This window comes from Mytilus californianus, unplaced genomic scaffold, assembly GCF_021869535.1.
Source record: "Mytilus californianus isolate M0D057914Y unplaced genomic scaffold, xbMytCali1.0.p SCAF_31, whole genome shotgun sequence".
Lineage (NCBI taxonomy): Eukaryota > Metazoa > Mollusca > Bivalvia > Mytilida > Mytilidae > Mytilus > Mytilus californianus.
Window position 1 is genome coordinate 1,243,413 of NW_026262681.1, and position 21,229 is coordinate 1,264,641.

General features: G+C 33.1%; 1 protein-coding gene and 1 long non-coding RNA gene across 2 annotated transcripts in view; both read right to left on the bottom strand.

Moving 5' to 3' along the window:
• LOC127736470 (calcyphosin-2-like) overlaps nucleotides 1–791 on the bottom strand; it is a 32,886-nt gene extending 32,095 nt beyond the window's left edge. Inside the window, exon 1 of the mRNA XM_052247022.1 lies at nucleotides 740–791. The gene's annotated coding sequence lies outside the window, so the exon portion shown is untranslated. The remainder of the gene's footprint in view (nucleotides 1–739) is intronic.
• Nucleotides 792–16,759: 15,968 nt separating this feature from the next.
• LOC127736475 (uncharacterized) lies at nucleotides 16,760–20,845 on the bottom strand. Its single transcript, XR_007998980.1, has 3 exons — nucleotides 20,777–20,845; nucleotides 20,458–20,518; nucleotides 16,760–18,884 (listed from the first exon to the last, which is right to left on the bottom strand). It is a non-coding gene; the product is annotated as an uncharacterized LOC127736475 (long non-coding RNA).
• Between the last annotated feature and the right edge of the window lie 384 nt (nucleotides 20,846–21,229).

Consider the following 21,229-nt stretch of genomic DNA (forward strand, 5'->3'; position numbering starts at 1 on the left):
CATGCTTTTTCAATGGAAATTATGACGTCACAATGCATTCTTAATAGCAGGGTTGGCCAAGTATTAACCGCCCAGGAAAAACCCAGGTCTCGGTTTTACCGGGCTGGGCAATACTCCCAGAAACGGGTAATACTGGGCAATATGATTTTGTAAGCTTATTTCAACACAAAATAGTAAAGACTTGTTGTACTTGTAGTTTCATAGTATTTTAGCTAAATATATACATTAATATCTTAAATGTATTGCATTTGTGTTTGATCACTGGATCCTCTTTAAAATTCAGGCCAGGCAGTATTTTATATTACCCAGTATTGCCCAGAATTACCCGGTAAACCCCAGTAAAACCCGGGTTTTCCCAGTATTTTCCACTGGGCTGGGCAATACTCATAAACAGCTGATAAAACCCGGGTGTTTGCCAACTCTGCTAAATACATGTAGCATGAAAACCCATATGAGACGCGGATATATCGAAATTAGGACTATGACTGAGTATGAATTTAAAGTGGTCCCAGTCCGGGAAATCCACGAATTCGACAACGTAAAATTTCACTGTTGATAAATATGTCCTATTTGGCAGCAATCATTTTCAATTTGATACGTGTATGTAAGAATGTATCAGCTGGATAAGTAATCATTTTCAATTTGATACGTGTATGTAAGAATGTATCAGTTGGATAAGTTTTTTTTTCATTTTTAAACTAAATATTGCGGCTGTCAATGTGTGGAATTTCTTTTCTACCTTGCCGTTCTTCAACAAAATTTTAAAACGGAAGTGCACTAATGTACACAAAAATATTTGGTCGCACTAGAAAATGGAAACCAATCCCGATTTTGAATCCGATTGTTGTTAAACAAAAAATAGTTGACACTACAATAAGGTATACGACAACCATATGTCACTAACCGACAATTAACTAAAATTGTAGCAAATATTCAGCAAAGATGGTTATATCATAACAGCAGAATTAACTTAAAGTTAAAGACATTTTTTTTCGAATCTTAAGAAACAGGATTGAAATATATGAAAAACTTATACCTAAAGGGTGAGGGGTTATATTTTTTGAATTAGATCCTTTTTATCGTGCAGTGTATTTTCACATGTACAAAGGCTGTGAATATAGTCAGAATTTTGATTCTTGTCAAACTTTTTTAAGATTGAAAAGAACAACAAAAATAAATTGTTCTCTATATATATAGAACAATATATATATTACAACACTAGTTATTTTTGGGGCCCTTTATAGCTTGCTGTTCTGTGTGAGCCAAGGCTTCGTGTTGAAGACCGTATTTTGTCTAGTTTGACCTATAATGGTTTACTTTTATAAATTTTGACTTGGATGGAGAGTTGTCTCATTGGCACTCATATCACATCTTCTTATATCTATATATGTATACATACTGGAATAATCATGACTATTGCATATGCATCAAAAGAGGGACGAAAGATACCAAAGGATCAGTCAAACTCAATAGTTTCATTCAGACACAACGTTACTGTTTGAAATTTCCTTGAGTAAAAATGATGTCATTTTTGGTGAAATTATTGTCCGGCTAACTACTCCAACAGTTTTTAAGTAAGAATCTTTTTATGCAATCTAATTACTGATACTTTTTTTTTCCAAAAAGCAATACAGCTTATAGTCATATATAATTGAAAACCGATTTCTCATCGCTTCCGTTTTCTGATATGTCGCGTTGGAGCGATGAGAGATCGGTTTTTAATTAGATTGCTTTTTATGATGCAGGTAGTTTTTACATATTAAAGTATGTCTGAGCATATTATCACGATTTTGATTTTCGTCAAATTTTCTGCAAATGACTAGAAGCAGGAACATATATAATGTCATTCAAACTAGTTTTATAGTGATGCTAGTGTATCAAACTTGTATTCTGTCACTTCAAATTTGTTAAAATCGCAAGCATTTTATCACAGAATTGTGCAGAATGCAAACCAGGTAATAAAAAAATGGCGGCCATTGCCGCGATGATTTACAAATTCCCAAACTATTATAAAACACTTCACATCAAATAAATCAAACTTATTTTGGTAATTTTATATGACAAAATATATCTACTAAATGATAAAACTTGTATTTATTTACAATTAGAGTTATGTGGTTTATTTGTTGAGCAGTTCTGATAGTTTTTCAGTCAGACGCTACCAAAATCCGTAAATCTCGGGGAGTCCGAGATTTTATCAATTTTATACTGAAAAGCGTATCAGATTCATTTCCCGTTAGATATACTGTTCCCAGCTAGAAGTGAACTTTGCAATTTCTTTGTGAAATTATGCAAAAGGGGAGGGTTATCTTTTGTTTTTGTTAACTCTAAGGGGACAATTGTCTGATGTGACGATGTGGCTGAAATGTTTGACACTCTTCTTGAGAAAGGAACGGACAGTTTTTTTTCTTTCTAGAAGTCTACACGGAGATGGAAATCTGTATGATTTATTCGCCAGCCACCAGATCGCGGGTTCATCCGAGTAAACAGTACGGCAGTACTTTTGTTATATATGCTTTGAATAGTAACTTTAAAAGCATTCATACTCATGTTAGATTTTTGTGCGATTTATTAATTGAAAAAAGGATAATTCAGAATATATTTTAAATCAAACAAGATTATTCAACTTGAATTTAACGATCATTTTTAATTGACGGAAGCAAATAATGACAATTAGAAGTGTGACAAGGAAGAAATTAAACCTCTCAAATGAAATGACTCACTTCCATGAAGTACATTTCTAATATCATTTTAAAGTTAGATATTCAAACATAACGGTATAGGTCAGATTCGTTTCCCGAATTATTGAATAACTTGTTAACAGACCGACAGACATACACTTTAAAGGGCGGATCCGAGAGAATGTGCTGTGGTGTTGTCAATTATTTTTAAGCCATGCATGTTAATCAAAAATCAACGATAGGTACTGCCTCACTGACGTATACCCCATGTTTCCAATTACCATACACATAAGTAAATAAGTAATCAAGTGAGTGGCATCTAATCCAAAATACATTTTTTTTGCAGGGGCGTGCCTTTACATCCTAAATAATGAGTAATCCCAAGATTCAGATCTGATTACAACTTCTGAGATGATCCCTATTCAGGACATACCTACTTGAAACGAAATTTAAGTGATCTAACCATGCTAACCTTTAATGTTGTTTATTAGTTGTAGAATCTCCAAATGTTTTTTACACTTTATGCTCGAAGTCCGTATTGGATGAATATTGTAGCTGGACCAACAGTTTCTTATCTATCAATAGTTATGAACACCATAATCTTTGTGACATTATTTGATAGAAGGGTACGTACACCTACTACTGTAATTATGCAGGGACTTGCAGTGGCGGATGCCTTAACCGCGTTGTGTACTTATGGCTTTGAGCCTTTATTTTCACAACATTATAAGGACATTGGGATTTCTGGCACAGGCAATATCTTATATCAGATAACAAACGAACTTCGTGTTTCTATAGAAGAGACAAAACAGCTAGTTGGATTAAAGTTTCCATATTGTTTGATGCATTACTGTTTATCCGGTCTTTCAGACATGTTCCATCTCGTGTCTATATTGTTGACAACTTGTCTTGGTCTACAAAAACTAATGGTGTGTCTAATACGACACAGGACCAATATAGCGAAACTTGATGAAAGAAAAGCTGGGGTAGTTTGTGCTATATTTTTTATTGTTTCTATCATTATAAATGTTCCAAAATTGTTCGTTGTCACTTTAACATCAGGAAAAGGAGATGCATGCGTGGTATCGGAACCTAACGGATATATACAAAAGTATGTTCTGACATTTTATCCAATTCTGTTCACAAGCATTTTAATTGTTGCTGTAATAGCAATGTTGTTCTCCACGTTATGTATAAGTGTCACACTGTACCGACTGAAGCGGACTGGAAATACTTCCCGACGCGTTTCAATGTCTACAAAGAGGTCCTTTATACTGACTCTTTGTGTAATGGTAGTTTTTCTACTCTCAGAAGTTCCTAGATTGTACATCAATGTATCATTATTTAATACATATCGATCAGACCTGGACAAAGAAAATATTGCTTTGAACAAAGTTAGAACAGAAATTTACCGCCAGTCGTTGTCATGTGGTAAGGGTCTGTCAGGAAATCTTATTAACGAAGCACAGGAAAGAGAGAACAAGAAAGTTACAAAAGATTGGACCTGTATATCTGGACTCGACGAACTTCCAACAGATTGGAGATGGGTCACTGATTTCATAGCGAATGTTTCTGTAGGAAAGTTTCAATTACAAAATTTAATTTTTAAATCACCTTCAAAACTGAGAAGGAATACAGATTTATATGCTAGTAAACTTTTGAACTTAAAGAGTTTTGATTTCTTTTTGAATATGAAAAACATAATGCCAGCGAATCAGTATGCCCAGCTGTACGAGGCATTTGAGAAGATCGCGTCTTCACAAGATACTATGATAAAACAGCTAATGACAAGGACTTCCATAACTTTATACTGTAATGGCGTACGTGAAGACATATTTATGGACGTGTTTTTCAATATTTCTCTAAACTCTGACTGCTTATATACTGCAAAATTTGAGGAACTTGTTTCAAACCTTCCCTTTCTGATACTAGGGTCTTCTCCGTACAGTGAACCAATGAATTACAGACTAAACATTATTTGGGGACATATTGACATTAGTTTAAATCATTTAAAACTCCTAACTGAAATTCTAAAACTGTCCATGGTTTTTGGTTGTGCATCAAACTTTATGATCTATATAGTCATGAGTGCAAAACTACGAGAAGCGTTGAAATCGAAGTTAAAGTGCTCGAACAATCGCCAGAGCAGTGTAGTAGTGATCGAAATAACTTGAAGAAAAGTGATAAATATTTAATTCAACACTCTTTTTGTTTGTTTTTGTTGTTGTTGACTCATTGACACATGATCACATATACCCCACACCTCTTTTGTACAAAAATTATATCGCTCGTCCGGTCTGTTCGTTCATTTCGTTAACATATCGTCAAGTTAAATGAACGGATTTGCTGCATATGCAGGAAGAACGACATTACTGGCCAACATCATATGCTACCCCAACTAGTAAGCTGGTTCTAGGCTGACTACTACACTTTGTTCAAATGTTTTGCCCTGCAAGATTGGGCCATACCGGTTGTTTGAGTGTAGCGTAAATACAAGCGGATTCCAGTTTATCAAATTGGTAGACTCAATCATTGACTCTCTATATCTTTTGATACCATAGAGTAAAGAAGGTCTACATAACAGTATAAATAAATTCCATGACTCTATATCTTTTGATATCAGAGAGTAAAGAAGGTCTATATAATAGTATAAATAAATTCCATGGTTTCTGTGAAAACTAACAATTCACTCTAAATATGAATAAAACAAAGACTACGATTATACAGCAGCGTAGAGTTAGTTTATTTCGATTTCTTAACTATCACTAGTATACATCAGCATAGTGTTAACAGTTTAGTTCGATTTGTTTACGATTGTATACAACAGTGTAGTTCGATTTCGTAACGATTATACAACAGCGCAGCGTTAACAGTGTACATCGATTTTTGACTGACGATTTTACAGCCGCGTAGCGTTAACAGTTTAGTTCGATTTCCTAACGAAACTCTTACAAAGAATAAAAATGTTATCTGAATTCAAGTAAAGAAGACCTAGCGAATAAAGCCAGAACAGTTAGGTTTCCAATAAATGCCAAGTTAGCTTCATTGGAAAATCTTCCCAGGGAAATTGTTAACAATGCCTTTGATAAATTAGTAAAGCCAGTTTAAACTTATAATTCATATATCTGCTGTATGGATCGCTAAATATCTCGTTATAGAGATAATAAAATGCTCCGCTGGGCGCAGCTTGATACGACCGCAGAGGTCGAACACTGAACTGTTGGGGCAAGTATGTACACAACATTCAAGCTTGATACAGCACTGAATTTGGATTGTGATTAAATATTTGACACAGCATAGGTTTCTGACACAGAATGAATTTGGTCTAAGAACTTAAACATTTTTTAATTTACCTATTCAAACCATATCATTATTATTTACTTTTATATATAAATCAGAAATTACCAATTTAAAATGGAAAATTTTATAGAAAAAAAAGAAAAAAAAAATCCCCCTCAAATTTTTTGAACCCCCTTATGATTCATCACCCTCAAACTCAATCCCAGCCTTCCCTTTGTGTTACAATGTATGGTGTCTTGCAGTACAATTTCAGAGAGATCCTCACACTTGAACACAAGTTATTGTCTGGAAACTAGAAAAATGCTTGTTTTTTTTGCCCCTTTTTGGCCCCCAAATTCCTAAACATTTAAGGCAATTACCCCCAAACTCAAACCCAGCTTTCTCTTTGTGATATGGAACCTTGTTGTATAATTTCATAAAGATCCATACACTTACACACAAGTTATTGTCCTGAAACTAGAAAAATGCTTGTTTTTTTGCCCTTTTTTGGCCCCTAATTCCTAAAATTTTGAGGCAATTACCCCAAAAATCAATCCCAGCATTCCCTTTGTGGTATGGTACCTTGCAGTAAAATTTCAGAGAGATCCATACACTTGGACACAAGTTATTGTCTGGAAACTAGAAAAAAAATGCTTATTTTTGGCCCCCTTTTGGCCCCTTATTCCTAAACGTTTTGGGCAATTACCCCCAAACTCAATTCCAGCTTTCCCTTTGTGATATAGAACCTTGTAGTACAATTTCAGAAAGATCCATACACTTACACACAAGATATTGTCATGAAACTAGAAAAATGCTTGTTTTTTGCCCCTTTTTGGCCCCTTATTCCTAAATTTTGAGGCAATTACCCCCAAAATCAATCCCAGCATTCCTTTTTTGATATGGAATCTTGTGGTACAATGTCAGAGAGTCCATACCCTTACACACAAATTATGTCTGGAAGTTACAAAAATGCTTATTTTTGGCCCCTTTTTGGATCCTTATTCCTTAACTGTTGGTACAATAACCCCCAAAATCAATCCCAACCTTCCTTTTGTGGTATTGAACCTTGTGGTAAAATTTCACAGAGATCCATTCACTTAAACTAAAGTTAGAGTGCGAAAACCAATGTGTCTTCGGACGACGACGACGACGACGCCAACGTCATACCAATATACGACCACAAAATTTTTTTTTGCGGTCGTATAAAAATAAGAGCCGACCGAAAATTTGCTTTATCGATAAACATTAAATTTGAAAAGGTCCACATCAATTTCTTTAAACTTTTCATTGGCACCAGAAAAACACCCAAACCCCACCACCTTCTATGTGTGCCTCTCCCAAGCCAGGAGCCTGCATGTGATTTAGTAGTTGTCGTTTGTTGCTGTTTATCATATTTGTTTTTCGTTTATTGCTTTGTATAGTTTGGTCACGTGCGGGATTCGAACTCACAACCTCAGTGTTGACAGGCTAGTGATACAGTAGTTCGATTACTTATATCACTCGGCTACCGAGTTGATAAAGAGAAACGGACTTAACCATGAAAACTAAACATTGATCAGTGAACCATGACATGATGTCAAGGTCAAATACAACGGAACCTTTACCAATATAGTTATCCTATTATTATTCACAAAAATTATAACAAGAGTGCACATGTGAGCCAAAATTTGTTCCTGTGAAAAAAGTTCCAGTGGAACTAATATCACAGGAAATATGTTCTGGGAGAACTTTTTTCACAGATGATTTCTATATAATTTGTTCCATCTCTATAAAATAAGTTCCACACTTTACCTGGTGAAATAAGTACCGGGTTGGTGAAATTTGTTCCTTACCTGGTGAAATAAGTTCCAGGTTTATCAGATTTGTTCCTTATTTGGTGAAATAAGTTCTGGGTTTGTGAGATTTGTTCCTCACCTGGTGAAATAAGTTCCTTGTCTGTGAAATATGTTCCACTGGTTAAACAAGTTATCTTATATACTGAGCATTTGTCATCAGTGAGTTTAAAGTTATCATTCAAGTGCATTATAAAAATAAGTATTATATCAATAATAAAAAAGTAAAAAGTGTAAATCATCCAATTTGGATCCTGTGGAGTATAGCAAATGTTTAATTATATACTCCTTAAAAAATATCAAAATGACACTTTTCAGCCAGAAAAGAGTACAATAAGAAAATTCAATCATTCAGAAAAAAAGTATAGTTAAAGATGAACATATGTACTTATTTGAAAAGGACAAAGTGACTGATCAGTTATATCAAGAGACATGTAGAAACAAAAGACACACTCTTTTGAAACTGTGCAATGACCTAAGTACATGTATGACTAGAACATGCGGCCATGACAGTTAACAAAAACCAAGGAGGAATACCACAAAAAACATAAATACAAATTATGATACATTACCATCGCTTTTATTTCTTATCTTCATCCTTTAGTTACAGTCATGCCTTCAATTGCAAATTTATTCCATGCAAGCACACTCAGTACAGCACTCAGCTTGCATTATAATTTAAATGTAACAAGAAAATATTTCGCTTGCAATTTGTTGCAAAGGTACTTATCTTCTGTGAAAATAGGTTTGAGCGGAACTTATTCATTGATTTCTATGAAATATGTACATGTTTGTTTAAAACAAATATCACAGGAACTTATTTAACTTGTTAAAACTCTTAATATTAATTGGAACAAAATTCATGGAGCTATGATTTTTGTTCCGGAACTTATTTCACATTTGGTCATGAAATTAGTTCCGGAACAAATTTTACAGTGCTGGAACATATTTTCTGTGATATAAAGTCCGGTGGAACATATTTCCTATGAAATTTGTTCCGGCGGAACAAATTTCACGCCGGAACAAATTTTTTGTTACACACACGCTGAAATGTCTCGTTGAAAGTCTTAAAGATAAAGGTTTTACTACAAGTATCACATTAACTCAACATTTTTAAAGATCCATGATAATGAGGTCAAGGTCAGATAAAAACTGTCACACAGACATGTACACCTTACAATTATTCCATACACCAAATATAGTTGACCCATTGCCTATGGTAATTGAAAAACAGACCATAATGTTAACCAACGAACCATAGAAATGAGGTCAAGGTCAGATGATACTGGCTAGACAGACATGTACACCTTACAATCATTCCATACACCAAATATAGTTGACCTATTGCTTACAGTACTTGAAAAACAAACCAAAACCAAAATGAACAATGACCAATGAGCCATGAAAATGAGGTCAAGGTCAGATGAAACCTGCCAAGTCTGACATGTACCCCTAACAATCATTCCATACACCACATATAGTTGCCCTGCTGCATATAGTGTCTGAAAAACGGACCTAATCACGTAAATTTAACTTTGATAACTGATCCATGAATTAAGGTCGAGGTCAGATTAACCCTGTCTGATAGACATGTAGACGTTGCAAGGACCATATACAAAATATAGTTATCCTATTACTCATAATAAGTGAGAAATTCACATGACAAAACTAGAGTGCACACGCTGAAATGTCTCGCCTGCTTTACTGACCATTGATTTTATGTTGATAGTCCTAAATATAAAGTTTACCTTCAAGTATCATATAATCTTAATATGATCCAAGGAAATGAGGCCAATGTCAGATAAACCAAACCGAAAATACATGTACACCTTACAATCATTCCATACACCAAACAAGGTTGACCTATTTCCTATGGTTTCTTAAAAACAAACAACCAGGAAAACGTAACATTGACTAATGAACCTCGAAAATGAGGTCAAGGTCAGGTGAACCATGCCAGACCGACATGTACACCTTACAATCAATCTTATAGTACAAAATATAGTTGACATATTGCTTATAGTATCTAAGAAACAAACTTAGCCAAGAAAACTTAACATTGACCAATGAACCATGAAAATAAGGTCAAGGTCAATGATACCTGCCAGACAGACATATACACCTTATAATCATTCCATTCACCAAATATAGTTGACTTACTGCTTATATAGTTTAAGAAAAACAGACCAAAACATAAAAACGTAACACTGAGCAATGAACCATGAAAATGAGGTAAACGTAAAATAAAACCTGCCAGGCTGACATGTACATCATAAAATATTTCCATACACCAAATATAGTTGACCTATTGCCTATAGTATTAGAAAAAAAGACCAAAACTTAAAAACTTAACTTTGACCACTGAACCATGAAAATGAGGTCACGGTCAGATGACACCTACCAGTTGGACATGTACACCTTACAATCATTCCATATACCAAATATAGTAGACCTACTGCTTATAGTATCTGATATATGGACTTGACCACGAAAACTTAACCTTGTTCACTGATCCATGAAGAGGTCGAGGTCAAATGAAAATTGTCTGACGGGCATGAGGACCTTGCAAGGTACGCACATACTAAATATAGTTATCCTATTACTCATAACAAGAAAGAAATTAACATTACAAAAAATGTTGACTTTTTTCCAAGTAGTCACTGAACCATGAAAATGAGGTCAAGGACAATGGACATATGACAGACGGAAACTTCGTAACATAAGGCATCTATATACAAAGTATACAAACAAAAAAAGTTAAATTTTGGATCTTTTGGACCTCAATGTCAGAGGCGGATTTAGAGGGTTTTCCAGGGGGCCCGCACCCCCTGACTTTATGAAAATTTCTGGATCCGCCACTGAATGTGAACCAGTTTAAAAACGAGGCTCAAATCCAAAATCTAAACACATGGTTAGATTCAACATATCAAAGAACCCCAAGAATTAAATTTTTGTAAAATTCAAACAAAGTCAAATTTTTTACCCTTTAGACCTTAATGTGGACCAATTTGAAAACAAGGTTCAATAATCCAAAATCTTAATACACGTTTTTTTGTTGTTGAAATCAAACAAAGTTTAGTTTTGGCAAAACACAAAAACGTAACTTTGACCACTGAACATGAAAATGAGGTCAAGGTCAGATGACCTCTGCCAGTTGGACATGCAAGGTACGCACATACTAAATATAGTTAACTTATTACTCATAATAAGAGAGAAATTAACATTACAAACAATCTTAACTTTTTTTTCAAGAATAGTCACTGAACCATGAAATTGAGGTCAAGGACATTGCACATGTGACAGATGGAAACTTCGTAACATAAGGCATCTATATACAAAGTATGAAGCATCCAGGTCTTCCACCTTCTAAAATATAAAGCTTTTAAGAAGTAAGCTAACGCCGCCGCCGGATCACTATCCCTATGTCAAGCTTTCTACGACAAAAGTCGCAGGCTCGACAAAAAATGAAATATGATATCTACCTATTATGGTCCAATATGAAAAATCTAAATACATAGTTAGAATCAGCATATCAAAGAACACCAAGACATCAATTTTTGAAGAAATCAAACAAAAAAAGTTAAATTTTGGATCTTTTGGACCTCAATGTCAGAGGGGAATTTAGAGGGTTTTCCAGGGGGCCCTCCCCCCCTTTTGTGGGAAAAATTTGGTTGATTATTTAGGGAATCACTGAAGCATGACTGGAGCGGGCCCCCTCTTAGGCAGTCAGTAGGCCCCCCTTTATGAAAACTTCTGGATCCGCAACTGAATGTGAACCATTTAAAAAACGAGGCCCAAATCAAAAATCTAAACACATGGTTAGATTCAACATATCAAATAACCCCAAGAATTCAATTTTTGTAAAATTCAAACAAAGTCAAATTTTTGACCCTTTGGACCTTAATGTGGACCAATTTGAAAACAAGGTTCAATAACCCAAAATCTTAATACACGTTTTTTTTTTCTTGAAATCAAACAAAGTTTAGTTTTGGACCCCAATTTGGACAAACTTGAAAACAGGGCCCAAAATAATAATCTTAAGTATGTTTAGAGTCAGCATATCGAAGATCCCAAGATTTCAGTTTTTGTTAAAATCAAACAAAGTCCAATTTTGGACCCTTTGGATCTTAATGTGGACCAATTTGAAAACCAGGCCCAACAACCAAAAATCTTAATACATGGGTAGTTTCAGCATATCAATGATTCATTTTTTGTTTAATTTTGGACCAATTTGAAAACAAGGCCCAAAATCCAAAATCAAAATAAACTGTTAGATTCATCATAGCAAAGAACCCCAATAATTCAATTTTTATGAAATCAAACAAGTTTTAATTTTGGACCATTTGGACATCAATGTGGACAAATTCAAAAACAGGGCCCAAAAATCAAAATCTTAACAAATGGTTAGACCCAGCATATCAAAAAACCCCAATGATTCAATTTTTGTTGAAATCAAACAAAATTGAATTTTTGACCCTTTGGACCATAATATGGACCAATTTGAAAACAAGGCCCAATAACCCAAAATCTCAATACACGGTTAGATTCAGCATATCAAAGAACCTCAAGAATTCATTTTTGTTAAATTTTGAACCCTTTGGAGTTTGGACCTTAAAATGTACCAATTTGAAAACAGGGCCCAATAACCAAAAATCTAAATACACAGTTAGATTCAGCATATCAAAGAACCCCAATAATTCAATTTTTGTTGAAATCAAACAAATTTGAATTTTTGACCCTTTGGACCTTAAAGTGGACCAATTTGAAGACAAGGACCAAAAATCCAAAATCCAAATACACAGTTAGATTCATCATAGCAAAGAACCGCAATAATTCAATTTTTATGAAATCAAAGTTTAGTTTTGGACTATAATTTGGACCTCAATGTGGACCAATTTAAAAACAGGACCCAAAATCCAAAATCTTCACAAATGGTAAGACTCAGCATATCAAAGAACCCTAATAATTCAATTTTTGTTAAAATCAAACAAAGTTTAGTTTTGGACCCCAACTTAAAAACAGGGCCCAAAATCAAAATTTAAGTACTGGTACATGTTTAGAGTCAGCATATCAAAGAACCCCAGGAATTCATTTTTTTTTAAATCGAACAAAGTCAAAATTTGGACCCTTTGGACCTTGATGTGGACCAATTTAAACAAAAGGCTCTCAAGAGCCTGAATCACTCACCTGTAATTTTTTGCTGAAATCTTACATCAATGATTATTATTGCTTTTCAATGGCTTAAAAATGCCATTTAAAATGTTTTTTGTATCTGCCATATTTTCTTCAAAAGCAAAAAAAAGCATTTTACCCCTATGTTCCATTTTAGTCATAGTGGCTATGCTTCTTGACGTACAAGGAAATAAAATACAAAATTTATACTAAATACTTTGAAACTCATATAGCCCAAGTTTGGCTGAAATTGATTCAGCAGTTTCAAAGGAGAAGATTTTTTAAAGTAAGCAAACTAGATGAACAAATTGTGAAAAATTGTCTTTAAACAACAATAACTCCTTAAGGGGTCAATTGACAATTTTGGTCATATAAACTTATTTGTAGATCTTACTTTGCTGAACATTTTTGCTGTTTACAGTTTATCTTTATCTATAATAATATTCAAGATAACCAAAAACTGAAAAATTTCCTTAAAATTACCAATTTTGTGGCAGCAACCCAACAATGGGTTGTTAGATTCATCTGATTTCAGGGCTGATAGAACTTGACCTAATGAATATTTTACCTCGTGTCAGATTTGCTCTAAATGCTTTCGTTTTTGAGATATAAGCCAAAAACTGCATTTACCCCTATGTTCTATTTTAAGCCATGGCGGCCATGTTTTTTGATGAAACAGTAAATAAAACACACACTTTATTTTAGATACCCTAAGGATCATTCAGCTTAAGTTTGGTTGGAATTGGTTCATTAGTTTCAGAGGAGGAGATGTTTGAAATAGTTTACACCAGACGGACAACGACAACAGACGACAAGTGATGGCAAAAGCTCACATTTCCTTTGGAAAGGTGAGCTAAAAAGGGGCCCAAAATCTTCACTAGTGGTAAGACTCAGCATATCAAAGAACCCCAATAATTCAATTTTTGTTGAAATCAAACAAAAAAAAAGTTTAGTTTTGGATCACAATTTGGACCAACTTGAGAACAGGGCCCAAATTTCAAAATCTTAGTACATGTTTAGATTCAGCATATCAAAGCTCCCCAAGATTTCAGTTTTTTTTTAATCAAACAAAGTCAAATTTGGACCCTTTGGACCAATTTGAAAACAATGCCCAAAAATCAAAAATCTTAATACACGGGTAGATACAACATAATAAAAAACCTCAAGAATTCAATTTTTATGAAATCAAACAAAGTTTACTTTTGGAATTTTGGACCTTAATGTGGAAGAATTTGAAAACCAGGCCTCAAATCAAAATCTTAATACATGGTTAAATTTAGCATATCAAAGAACCCCAACAAAGTCAACTTTTGGACCCTTTGGACCTTTTAAATGTGTATCAATTTGAAAACCAGGCCCAATATAAATAACTCTAGAACGGTAAAAGTGACGCCACCAAAATTCAAACTTGATCTGTGTTTTGTGGTAATAAGCATTGTGTATAAGTTTCATAACATTTGGTTGAGGCAAACTAAAGTGAGAGAACTGAAACCAATTTTGGGACGTACGTTCGGACGGATGGGTGGACGGACGGACGGACATACAGACGGACAAGGGTAAAACTTGATGCCCCCTTTCGCTACGGCAGGGGCATAAAAATCTATTCAGATTCCAGATATTGATTATCAAGCTCTTCTACCATCTGGATAATAAAGTTTTGTACAAAGATGCATCCGGAACCCCTTTGTTTTGCATGTGACAATAAATTAGATCATTTTAGCATTTTTGATCTATTTAAAGCATTGGCTGCTAAGTGGGTAATCATCAAGTCCAATGAACAATTCTATAAGGCACTGTAGATTCATTTATTTTTGTGGATACCAATTTCGTGGATTGAGGAAAAATTATGTTTTTTGTGGATATTCGATTTTGTGTTGCTGCCACAGTCTGCATACAAGCCAATACAAAATTTGTATTTCATTGAACATTTGAATTAGTTGGTTTACCAATACCCAGGAAATCCTCGAAAATTGGTATCCAACGATTAATAATGGATCCACAGTTATGCCTAAAGCATCATCTGTCCATAATCTTGTTCAAACTAGCCAAGAAGTTTCATGATCATTTCTAAAAATTTGAAGAATGATGATGATACACACCAAGTGATGGAGATATACATGGCCTGTGTCATACCTTGACAACAGAAACCTCTTCCCCCTTCATTTGTCATCCAGACTTAAATGAAATAAAAGATAGGTTTTCTCAAATAAATTTATTTACCAATTAATTTATATTATTATCACGCATCGATCATGATACAAAATACTCAAATGAAACCAAACACAATCTGCTTAATTAGGTGTTTATATATATCAAACAAATTGTAATTAGTGATATGCTTTTGGCCATGGAAGAACATTATCTTTACAATAAAAAGGAGGAAAAGGATCTGCATCATGGTTTTGGTATCATTAACAAAATATTACAATAATACAAAATAAATGACAGTACTGAGGATTCTTTCTAAATTTCCTGGCTGTTATAAAAATCATGTTTGTTTTGTAATACATGTACCCATATTAAATTTTGTTATCAGTAGTTCATATTTAAGTAACTATTATGTGTTTAATATATAAACTTGAGGCTTTCCATTGCTTACCAAACTTATAAAAAAATAATAGAATTTCATCAAAATTAGAATCCTCAGTTTGTCTCAACTTTTAAAAAGGACATTAAAAAACGTAACAATTCTTATACAAAGGAAAACTATGGTAAAAACTACAATATAAAAATATTTAAAAAAAATACATGAATCAAATTAATTTTTGAGAATAAGACCCCGTTCACACTAGCATTTTTTTTTTTCGATCTAATTTGAATCGATCTAAATAAAACCAGCTAGCATTCACATTATCTTTAACCATAACGATCTCTATCGGTCTAATCTGAACCACTGCGTTCACACTACAATTAAAAATGCAATCGATCTGACCTAATTACCCGTAAAACTGTAAACATTGTGTATAAATAGAAATAATTAATCAAATTTATGTGTTGGTACACTGAAACACACTCTTAAAAAACTGGATGAAGTTAGTGTTTCTCTTGAATCACAAGTTCAAATTTTGATACTGGTGTTCTTGTAGTTTTCAATAATTTTGAAACAAAAAACTGTAGGAAGGAAGAAATGCTCCGGTTCTGAAAAAAATCAACAAAAAAACCCAACAAAAACAACAGAAGAAAAGACACACAAATTTATGGTACGGCGAAGACAACTTTTTTTCCGTTTGTTTTTACTTGCATGTACACAAAGGTCTGTTTTTAAACAACGAACCACCGATATATACTGGGGTGTTATGTTATTACACTTGTAGTTTTGTCGCTATACATGCGCATAGATTATTTTCAATTCAATCGTACTAGTTTAAACCGATCTTTGCGTTCACATTTAAAGTTAGATCGGTTCACTTTAGATCGATTCAAACTAAACTACCTCTTTTGGTGTTTTAGTTTAGACCAATTGAAGATCGATTCAAAGCGTTCACATTAGCTCTTATACCGATCTAGTTTAAATCGATATAAATGTCCTGGTGTGAACAGGGTCTTACTCAATTTATTTAATGGGTAATTAAAATAATCTAAATATCTTTATCTGTGCAAGGAAATAGTTAACTGCATTTCATTCCACATTTTTAACCCCAAGCTGTTTTATGATATAAAGTTTCTTGACTCCCACCCAATTTTTAAGCAAAGTTATTTTTTTAATTTTAGTAGTATATTTTTTTTCCTTTTAGAGAACCAGTACTTTTTCCCAAGGAAGGGAGATAACTAGTATGGAGTTATTTTATAGTCTGATTTATCCTTTAGGAAATGTGCTATAGTGACGAAGGGTTTAATCTGTTTGCTCATCCATCTACAAATTTAACCTTCAATTAAAGGATTAAATGGACTTTTCCCAAACTTTCAAATAATCTACAGTATCTGTCAACACTGTGTACCATTTTTTTCACTTAAAATTCTAAAGGTTCTCCAATTGAAGAATGAATTTTTCCATTTTTTACATCTTATTTATCATCTTGAAGGATAGGATGGTTCAGCTGATATGAACATAGATTTAGTTAAAGCAGATTTTGAACATGCATTCATAAATCTTGCAATTTTGTCAATCTTCAAGGACTGTATCAATAGTTAAATTCATTCATTTTCTTTTTTATTCTTTAAGAAAGAGTTAAAATCCTAAAGATGTCAGATCTCATTACGTAAGTAAATATTTTGTATAGCATGGATATGCAAAATCTATTAATTTTCCCCACAAACTCAATCATTTTAAGGCTTGGTATAACAAGATTTGATAATAAAAACAAATAAAATTACATAAAAACCACTAAAATCATATAAAACCAGATAAAACACAAATCTTGTTATAGCAAAGCCTTATATAAAATTTACTTAAAATCTACAGTGGTGATATATTAGTGTTTTAAAGCCAAATTTATTCTGAATTCTTGTTAATGTTATGATAATTTGGTCATAATGAGATCCAACTTATGGCAACTATTAAAAACAAGATTAAAAGTTTTAAAAACACAATAAAATATAATTCAAACAAACCTATCCTTCACATGACAGCATTGTTGTATGAGATGCTTCGCAAGTTAATCAAAAATATTTAGAAGGTCTATTCATTTCAATTGGGAACTCCCCAAAAAATTCATCGTGAAAAAATAATATACACACTGCCATTAGCCAGAAGATTATCTGAAAGTTGCAACGAAAATCTTCCAAAAGTATATAAGCCATTGATGAGAGATGATGATGGACAAACAAGCAGACAAATCATCTTTAGCAGCCCATTTCATGCTTGCCTAAAGTGCAAAAGGTCTTGGGATTTGATCCCCGGCTGGGTCTTTCATAAGAATTGAAATTTGTACTTCATGCTCCCCTGCTAAGCATGCAGCATTTAGGACTAAAAGCAAATATTGGTTGGCTCGAGTACGAGTCATATCTTCCTATGGACTATTACATGGTGAACTAGCACATTAAAAAATCCTGCTCACAGTACTGGTCTATTACAAAGCAGGGTCTATATTCATATCACATTATTATGTTCTTGTCCTGATTATGCGTTTAATATGCCACTGGACGTTAAAAAGCGGTCCATCCACCAAAATGTTATTTTAAAGGTTCCTGCTTAATCTTGGGTGGGGTATATAATTCTTAAGAAATTGTGTACAATCCTAAAATAATAAACCTTAAAAAATTTCCTTAAAACCTAAGTAATGACGATTAAAAAAAAACAACATAAAAATCAATCCCATAAAAATTAAACACTAAACAAACTGCAAAAACTGTGCAATTATTTTCACTTGAGTGGCCTCAGATGCTGAATAATGTATTTTATAAATGAAACCAATAAATAAAACTAACAGCAATTAAAAATTTGTATAAATGTACAGAAAGGGGTGTTAAATCCAAACAGCTAGTGTTTTCATTTCCAGGAACCAAGTTTATATTGCAACAAAAATTCAGTACTTAAATTGTTTAATAGGGGATTATTTTTATTCCCTTTAGCATTTGGTCATCAAAGTCCTACTTTATTGGTTTCTAACAAGCATAATTCATTTCACAAAGCACTTGCAATACTCACAGGTACATAACTTACAAAATATATGTAAACTGGTGCAAGTCTTATGGGTACTTTGTGAAACCATAAGTCATACCTTTGGAACCCCTCAAATAACAATAATTTCACAGTTTTATTTTCCATCAATCACAACACAATAATTGAATGCAAGGAAAATGATTCAAAAGAATATAATTCAAAACAGCAATAAAAACAAAATTTGTTAACAATTCAATCTTTTGCTTTCAAGACTTCTGTCTACGGATTCTACACAGAAAGATAGCAACAGTTCATCTGATGTTTTGCAGGATTATTGTCTGATTTTATCATACCAGGCAGTAACAGTAACGCTTTCAACTGTAAAAGAAATAAAGTTAAATTTCAATGGTTAATTCTTTTAAATATTAAAATAATCTTAAGGGTATATTATAAAATTTGAGTGCAATTTTTTAAATTAAAAATACATATCAATGAATCCGAGAACTCTGTTTTCTACTTATATCTATTATTCCAAAATATATGGTATCAAAAATGTGCAGCTATTACAATAAACTGTTTACACAGAGATATGTCTCGCCTGTCGGCATAAAGTAAAAAAAAAGACAATCTGATGGACAGCAACATTGCTTGTTAATTCAAAGTCTCTGGACCATGATCTAGTGGGCAGGGCCTGAAAATTGTCAACAAACTGAGATGTACAGACAGGTAATGTAATTTTATAGAGAATATCGTTGTCTGTTGTAAGTAGTTCCTATCAATTTAACTTAAGCAGAAAACATTGAATATTGCTAATTAATTCAAAGTCAATGGACCATATCCTAGGGCACAGGGCCTCAAAATAGTTAACAGAAAACTTAACAATAGACGCCGCTGGTAAAGCAATCCCTATGTCTCACTTTCCACGATTTTCATCGCAGGTGAGACAAAAATGAAGACTTCAATACACCAAAGTAAACTTTCTGGATTTTACTACTACTTGACCTCAAAAACCTGAACAAATATTTGAAATATCAAACTTATGCAGAAGCTGCTGATAAATTAACTCTACAATTTTCATACTCACCTAAAAACACTTAAAATAATGTCTATTTAGTAATTTGGTTGTTATTGACGCTTACTTCAAAAATGAGTAGGAATAAATTCATTTGAAATTTGTAATGAAAAATGCAAGACTTAATGAAAGGCAGTTATCATGCATCTTGTTTAAGACAGCACTGGTTTGACATAACATCCCCTTCATATCTCTTATTAAGAACATGCTTATAGGTACAGCATTTATCAAATGACAAGTGAGACAAAAATATCACTCACTACTGATTCACCTCTAAAGTAAAGGTACATATAGATTCTTACATTGGTACCAGTGGATTATTGGATTTATCCAATCGCGATAGTTAAAATATCATCTTTAAAATTGATAATTTAACCATCTAGATTGGATAAATTCCGCTTATCCACAAGTAACTTTTTAAGAATCTGTTTCTCTAATGATTATCAAATAAATTTTCATTTTTGATAAACTAAAATCCCCTTGAGTGCCTTCCACATTCTACAAAGTTGTCAATTTCATTAACACCTGTTAGCATATTTTGATTCATCCTGTGAGTTGATAAAGGTTATGACCCTTAAGCTCATCCAATCATCTTCTGAGATCATCGGCAACCACACTGTGATAAAATTTTTTCCTACAATGGGTCCGGAAACGGTTAAATTGTGAGAAAACATTTTATATTGAATAAAATTGAGAATGGAAATGGGGAATGTGTCAAAGAGACAACAACCCGACCACAGAACAGACAACAGCAGAAGGCCACCAACAGGTCTTCAATGCAGCGAAATCTATTTAAGATAGATATATAGATATCTAGGGGCATTCACAATTAGATAACATAAACAAATTTAAATTGTATGTTTATGAATAAATTCTCACCTTAAAACAGCTCTAATTATGAATCCCAGCAAATAACCCCAAGGAAACTTGTGAAGCTAACCTGGAATACAAAGTTGGTCAGTTATTCTAATCTTCCAAAAAAATCTCTTTATCATCGTAATGAATTAAATAGTACTAGGATAACAAAACATTTCTTAGAAACAAATATTTGGTATTCTGAATAATAACCTCATGGTTTAAAATATTAACTTCATATTTTGTATTTCATCATACTGTACAATTCATTTTTTGGTACTTTAACCTTTATGAAATTGATGTCAAATACTATAAAATTATTCAAAAAAGCTTGAATACCTACCAACATGTTAACAGTATCAGGTATCCAAGTCTTACTCCCAACACCTTGAAAAACATCATTACAACAACCTAAAAAAAGAAGAAAGAAAATAAACTTTTACATACCAATCTATGCCTTAAAGAAGAATAACAAAATCATGCTATGTTTTATTTCTTACAAAATTGTATATTAGTATCTTTAATATGTAAAATTGGTATACCACTGGTAGAAAACAAACAAATACATGTAATAGGGTACAAGTGATTATGGTTGTTATGTTAAAAACAATGGTATTTTTTTAAGGCCACCCTTAACATATTACAAATTGTTTGTTTGGTGTTACCGACCCATGCCTTGTTTGGTTGGTAGGTAGGGTCTTTTTTTGGCCAACAACATAAGTTTCATGATTTAGACAAGAAAAAGATGTTATCCACAAAAAAAAAAATTTTTAAAAATTGAAGCGATTCCTGTCAT